Here is an 8,031-nt window from a genome sequence, read left to right as displayed (position 1 = left end):
CGAGCCATGCAGATCAACGCCACAGCTCCTTCTCCTTAAGGTCGAGCCATGCAGGGTGATCCCAACATCTCCCCCTTTTTGTTTATCTAAAAACAAAACCTGATGGATCATTTGCAACCTAAGGACTGTGAGGAAGATGGACCATCTGTACATGCTTGTATTGTCCTGTGCCGTGAACTCAGCCCAGCAGTCGGTAGGTGCCAGCTTTACGTGGGCGTCCCCACGGAGGCAACGATGGCCTTGCCATACACCGATCCCCCTGCTCTTCGGGAAATCCCGGTATTTATACATTTGCCAAGGAACAAGTTTCGACACACGTGGCCAGCGAGTGTCGGAACACGCCTCGGTTGTCACCTTTCAACACAGGGAACCTATGGCGCATGTGCCCGCTGGCCAGACGTGCTGCACGCGCCACAGCCACCCCGTCTATTGGTTCGTAAGGCTTTGTTCACACGGCATCTTACCATAATCCAGCAGTCACATATCAACTATGCTTAAATTAATAGCAGAATGTTACAAGGTAAACAATTCTAGCTGTACTACTCCTAGCGATAGAAGCTACTTCTAGTGATGGAAAAAGTGCTTGTATAAAGCTATGAAAACCAATATTATATCTTACCAAAGGATTTGTAGTTATAGAGCGGTTTGCCCTAAAAGCTTTCCATGTTCCTCTCATGATACTGCTAATTTCAGTGTGATTTACCCATACATTTTCTTTTGGCTGAGGTGGCATCCAGATTGCGATGACACCTGATAGTGTCAAGATGTGTCCGACGATGACGATGGTGACTGTTTCACCCATGGTTTTACCCATTTTGTGGGTACCCAACGAGTTCCAGAATCTGCAATGACACAAGCATAACCTCGTCCCCAGGTTAGCAGTTGAAAAGGTCCTTCCCACATATTCTTTTCCAAATTTTTAACTTTTACTTGCACATTTTGTGTTAACTCAAACAGACTTCCTGTCATTCCTTTTACATGTTTCTCCTTCTGCTAGACGGAAATAATTTAACACATATAAGGCTTTATTCAAATGTTCTTGGGGTGGTATGGTAGCCTCTCCCCCTTTTTGTTTTTGCAATAAACACTTCAGGAAATGATTCATTCATTCAACAATAGCTTGTCCAGTTGGGGAATGTGGTATTCCAGTAACATGTGTCACTCCCCATTGAGCAAAAAAACTTTGGGTTGACTGGGCTACATAACAAGGACCATTATCGGTTTTAATTTGTAGGGGTATACCATGGGCTGCGAATGCAGCTCGCAAATGCTTTTGTACATATCTACTAGTTTCTCCTGTTTGTGCAGTGGCCCAAACTATTGCAGAATAGAAATCAATTGAAACATGAACATATTTAAATCTTCCAAAGTCAGCAACATGTGTCACATCCATCTGCCATAGGTTGTAGCGAATGCAATCGTCGGGGACTAACTGTAATTGCGATTCCTGGGCCTATTTGTTGACAATCAGCACAAGTCTGTATAATAGCTCTAGCGTCACCTGCACTTAGATTAAATTGTCTCGCTAAAACTTTGGCAGATTGATGGAAAAAGGCATGAGAGGCTTGTGCTTGACCTAAACGGTCCGGAGCAGGTTCAGCCCATACTGCGGCAGTCAGCCGATCAGCTCTTGCATTTCTTTCCACCAATTCCCCTGGAAGGTTGGTATGGCTGCGTATATGCATAACGTAATAAGGATGTCGTCTTTTCTGCAGTAAAACCCAAAGCGTTCTGAATTGTTGATATAGCTGTTCCTGCTGTACCTGTCTGAGGATTGAACCTTCCAATCTTTGGAGTACTCCAACTACATATAAAGAATCAGTAATTATATTCACAGGTTCTTCAGACCATAATTTAAAGGCTTCAATTACTGCCTGTAGTTCTACCTTTTGAACTGATCCTGGCACGACAAGTACCCGTTCTTTCCATTCGCCATGCTCTCGCCATACTATTGCTGCCTTGCGTGTTTTCCCACCACCATCCATAAATACTGTAGCACCTTGAACTGGATATTGACTACACTTTGATTTTTCTTCTACTTCATGTTTGGGTTGTTTTTGGGGGGGTTTTTGGGGAGTTTTTTTGGTTTTTTTAAAGGTAAACATTTTGTGTGATGGATAATGAATCTAAATGTCACCCTCAAATTCTGCTAATGCAGTTTGGAAGGGAACCGAGTGCTGCAAAGCCCAAGTCAAATATTCTTGTTGTAATGGTATTAAAATCGTTTTCAGGTCCTTTGCCGACATATCAATAATTCTGTTGCGCCCTTTCATAATCAAATTTGCAAAACACTCTACTTTCATGGTGATGGTTTTTCTGTGCTACTGAGGTAAAAAGACCCACTCTAAAATTCTCAGCTTTTGATTCCAGCTTTGTTATCTACTGTATTATAAGCGCATAGGGATGTCGCTCATGATTGACTACTGCCAAAGTGATCCCTATCGAGGGGTCTATCCTAGAACTAAATGCTTGAGTTACCTTTTCAGAAATGTTTGCTACTGCTTCCCAGGCTTCCTTGGTCAATTGCTGAGGAGAGTTTAACCTGCTATCCCCTTGCAAGAGCTGAACCAAGGGCTCCATATCTTGGTTTGTGATCCCACAAATAGGTCGAATCCAGTTAACATCTCCTACCAATTTTTGTACATCATTTAATGTTTTAATCTGAATTCTTAATTCAACCTTCTGGGGGGTTACCGACGTTTCAGTGATCATCCACCCCAAGTACCTCCAAGGCGCTTCAGCTTGTATCTTTTCTGGCGCCACTTGCAGCCCACTTTGTCTTAAAAGCTCAACGAGCTCCCTGATCATTTCTTCCGGATTTAATTGATCACCGGCCAACAATATGTCATCCATATAATGATAGATGAGATATTGAGGCCACCTTTTTCTGATTGGCTGTAAAGCCCAATTTACATAAATTTGACACATCGTGGGTGAATTTTTCATGCCTTGTGGCAATACTGTCCAATGATATCTTTGCATGGGTTGCGCCTTGTTTGTACTTGGGACTGAGAATGCAAAATGTTTGGCATCATCTTCATGCAGAGGGATTGTAAAAAAGCAATCTTTGAGATCTATGATCAAAAGCTTCCAATACTTCAGTATCATACAGGGAGATGGTAGCCCTGGTTGCAAGGCTCCCATGTCCACTATACCTTATTGACTTCTCACAAGTCATGTAATAGTCTCCATTTTCCACTTTTCTTTGGAATCACAAAAACAGGTGTGTTCCAAGGACTAGTGGTTGGCACAATATGGCCTTTTTCGTCAATGACTCCAGGTAGAACAAAAAGTCCCTACTTTGTTGCTGAAGATCGTCCTAATAACAAAGCACTCAATCCATATCCTAATGGTCCATTTGCGTTAGTCGGGACATCATAAACCGACATGTCCCATAAGGTAACTTCTACTGTTGTTTCCACGTCCATTCCGGCGCTCCCTCTGGTTTGGGCGCTGAGGCTTGCCAAGCAGCCTGGTGGTGCTTCCCCATTTGTGTCGTCGTGTGGGGTGCCTTCGTGCTCGGTCGCCCGTTTCCCAATTTCATACCATCCCGATGATACTTTGAACAACGTTCTGAGGCTTGATGACCAAATTTTTGACATCGACCACACGGTGCTCCTGCTGGGCCTATTCCTTGCTGAAAGGGTCCTTGTTGGAAGGATTTATGACCTGTCTCAATCTGCCTAGGTTCTTTCCTTGTGGCCTTGCACTGAGCTCTAAAATGGCCTGTTTTTCCACAATTAAAACATTTTTTCTCCCCTTTTCCATTTATAAATGGCTTAATTGCTGCTGCAAAGGCACTTGCGAGTGTTTCTGCCTGATGTGTGGCAGAGCCTACTCTGTTGCAGGCTTCTACCATTTGTACTAACGTTGCTTCTTTTGGCAAAGTTAACAAAATTCTTTTACAATCTACATTGGCATTTTCTACTGCTAAATTCAACAACACTGCTAGTTTTGCCTCTTCATTGGTATACACTTTATTCAAAGTGTCTCTCAGACGATCAACAAAAGACATATATGGTTCATCTCTCCCTTGTCTAATTTGAGTGTAAGATGGTTGCCTCTTTCCCTCCTCAGGGACTGTTCACAACGCATTCAATGCTAGTCGCCCAACTAATTGCAAGGCTTCTAAGGGCAGCTGAGCTTGCAATCTAACATCCACAAACAGTCCCTGGCCTGTCATTTGTTCCATAGTAATGTTCTGGAGTGGATCGCCGTCTTGACGCTCCAGGTTTCTCAGGGCTTCTTGCATACAGAGTTTATACCATCTGTCTGCCCACAATAACCTTTGGGTTGGTGTCAACAACATATCTATCATCTGCCGACAATCCCATGGTGTAAGAATCATTCCCGTGAATATGTTATCTAATAGAGCTTGCGTGAAAGGTGATTGCAAGCCGTAATTTTGTACTGCCTTCCGCACTTTCTTAATCAAGTCCCAGTGAAATGGGTCCCAGCGATTGGGCCCGTGAGGCTGTACACTAACAGGAAATGCCATCGGTAACTCTGTTTCCTCGTCTTTCATCGCTCCTAAAAAAACGTCTTTCCACCGCTCTCTAGGGTCGCCTTTCATTCTAGGCTCTTGCCTCCCTATAGTCTCTACAACAGGCTCTTCTTCGTCGCTGCTATCAGGCAACGGGGGCCGTAAAGGTGGCAGGGGCTCGGCTGAGGGCTTCAAAACTACGGCTTTTGATTGGTTAAGTCTGGGTGGTTTCGGGGGTGGTGAAGCCCGCCCCATCAATCTTTCACATGGGCACACAGAGGAACATTGAGTACATTGTTCTGGGCAGCTTTGTCCCGTCTTGCCCTCATATATATCATCGTAGATCTGTTTCTCTGACTTATCTAATGCGGCCAGTTCACCCGGTGCATCTGGCACCTCAGGCGGTGCATTCGGAGTCGCTGAAGGTCCCGGACCCTCTGACTCGGTTAAGAAGGGATTGGTTGAAAGCAGTTTAACAGCCTCCTCCACATCAGCTGCAGCTTTTCTCTCTGCCTTTAAGGTTTTTAATGTGGTTAATATCAACTTCCACGCCGTCACTAACTCTGCAGCAGTTTTCTCAATATGCTCCCATAACATTTTTCCTATCTCCTCCCACGTCTCTGCCCTAAACGCCACAGACGGATCGGGGGGGTACCCTTTCTTTCGGCTCCAAATTAGAAGCCTTCTAAGTGTATATTCATCATATTTCAGTCCTCTCTTAGAGAGCATATGCAGCAGGAGTCTGACTATCGCCCCTTCTTCACGCGATGTGTTCTGCCCCATGCCGCCCCGGTTGCTCACCTCACCTCGCTGGGTGCTTCTCCGTTGCAACGTATTCCTTTTTCTTTTTCCTTGCGTCAGTCCCGCTGACTGCAATTCTTCCAACCGGGCTTCTCCTGCGGCGTCCTCTGCGCTCGACCGGTGTTCAACGATGAGATCCCAGAGATCGTATCATGTCGGGGTCACCAGTTGCGGGAGAAGGATGGACTTCACAACTCTATGAGAGTTATATTCCGAAGCCGTTTATTGTCTTGTCTGACTCCAATATATATCATAATTTTCGCTTAGTCACTGCGCACACACTCATGATTGGTTACAACTTGTTACACACACTATTGCAATTGGCTATATACAAAATATCACGCGCTGTCCACGCGCCCCTCACACAGTCAGGATTGTTGCTTGCAGGTGTTCCTGTTTTCCTCGCTTCTTCTTAGTTGTTTATCACAGCTCCTTCTCCTCAAGGCCGAGCCGTGCAGATATCCAGCTGTTTACCAGCTTCTCAGTGCCACAGCTCCTTCTCCTTAAGGTCGAGCCATGCAGGGTGATCCCAACACATCTGGGCTAGTGCATCCACCTCCAGCAGCTCTGAATACTGTCAGTGCATTAGACCTTCCCCCCAACCGCATGTGACACCCCCCTTCAGAGCTACTCCAGCTCAGACTGCTCGGCAGTTGGTACCAACAGAGCTCCAGTGCCTCTCCTTTGCCTTGTCAGGAGGCCAAAGCATGCATTAGTGCAGACAGGGGAGGATCTGTACAGCCCAGTGGCCTGCAGCCACTCCAGTACTCCAGCTATCACACATCAAGCCGTCCTTCCCAAAGCGAGAACCTGCCATGAATTCTCCTGCCTCTCCAAGGGAAGACCAAGGACTTTCCTTCCCTTGCCATACCAAGCAGATCAGACTGACTAGGTAGGGACAAATACTTGATGTTCTGGTCCCTTACAGCTTTAATCTACCCTCTCCATCCCCATTTTTTGAGATGAAAACTGTAAATGTGAGGAGAACTCAGTGATCTGAGGTACTTCACATACTCAAGTATCAGTCTTTCCTTTTGAAAGCATCAGTACAGAAAAAAGTGTGTCCCCCTCCCCATGTGTATTTCTCTTACCCAGATTGATAGTAGCTACCTTTGCACCACATTGCTCATTTCTTGGACACAAGAAATGTGTCGGCCGAGCTCAGAGAGTCATGGTGAATGGCGTTAAATCCCGCTGGCAGCTGGTCACAAGCGGTGTTCCCTAGGGCTCGGTTCTGGGGCCAGTCTTGTTCAGTATCTTTATCGATGATCTAGATGAGGGGATGGAGTGTTCCCTCAGTAAGTTTGCAGATGGGACACCAAGTTGGGTGGGAGTGTTGATCTGCTGGAGGGTAGGAAGGCTCTGCAGAGGGATCTGGACAGGCTGGATTGATGGGCAGAGGTCAGCTGTATGAGGTTTAATAAGGCCAAGTGCCGGGTCCTGCACTTTGGTCACAACAGCCCCATGCAACGCTACAGGCTTGGGGAGGAGTGGCTGGAGAGCTGCCCGGCGGAAAAGGATCTGGGAGTGCTGGTTGACAGCCGGCTGAACATGAACCAGCAGTGTGCCCAGGTGGCCAAAAAGGCCAACAGCGTCCTGGCCTGTATCAGACATAGTGTGGCCAGCAGGAGTAGGGAAGTGATCGTGCCCCTGTACTCGGCACTGGTGATGCCGCACCTCGAATACTGTGTTCAGTACAAGAAAGACATTGAGGTGCTGGAGCGTGTCCAAAGAAGGGCAACGAAGCTGGTGAGGGGGCTGGAGCACAAGTCTGATGAGGAGCGGCTGAGGGAACTGGGGGTGTACAGTCTGGAGAAGAGGAGGCTGAGGGGAGGCCTTATCGCTCTCTACAACTACCTGAAAGGGGGTTGTGGTGAGGTGGGTGTTGGTCTCTTCTCCCAAGTAACCAGCGATAGGACGAGAGGAAATGGCCTCAAGTTGCACCAGGGGAGGTTTGGATATTAGGAAAAATTTCTTCACTGAGAGGGTGGTCAAGCATTGGCACAGGCTGCCCAAAGGAGGTGGTGGAGTCACCATCCCTGGAAGTGTCCAAAAAACGTGTGGATGTGGCGCTTCGGGACATGGTTTCGGGGGCATGGTGGTGTTGGGTTAGCGGTTGGACTTGATGATCTTGAAGGTCCTTTTTTAACCTTAATGATTCTGTGATTCTCTGATTTTCCTCCCTCCAGTTCAGTACTGAGTATTGTGACCATGAGACAGAAATCACTTTACCTCTGTGCATTGTTGATGGAATTGTAGACTTTCGCTGAAGAATTAAAGATCACTTTCACTGTCTGAAAATCCTGTATGTGTATCTGGAGGCAGGAATAGGTGGCAGAGGGAATTCCAGCTGGCCTGGCTCTAAGCTGGTACTTTGCCATCTAGCGGTGCTCCCCCAAGTGGGTACCTTTCACAAAATGCTTCAGCTCCCTTTTCATACAGCCCAGCTGTTTGACGCTCAAATTTGCCCGTTTGCTGTCCCTGGCAGCTATGCCGTAGTTTGCTTGCCTGTGGCATGGTGAATTCTTCTTGCTAAAAAAGCAGGACTGAAACATTTGCTTGTGAAAAGGATGGTGTTTCAAGGGCTCCCCCAGGTGGGAAACCTCTCACAAACCATGTTTCCCTCCCACACCTTCACTATTTAATATGTCTAGTTTATTTAGGAAGCAGGGCCTAGATCCCCTGAGCTGACTGGGTGATCACAAAGCTCTGCACACATCTCCTGCTGCTGGAGGAGAGCTTCAGGC

This window comes from Phaethon aethereus (genome assembly GCF_964289735.1).
Source record: "Phaethon aethereus genome assembly, chromosome: 28".
Lineage (NCBI taxonomy): Eukaryota > Metazoa > Chordata > Aves > Phaethontiformes > Phaethontidae > Phaethon > Phaethon aethereus.
This window is presented reverse-complemented; position numbering follows the sequence as displayed.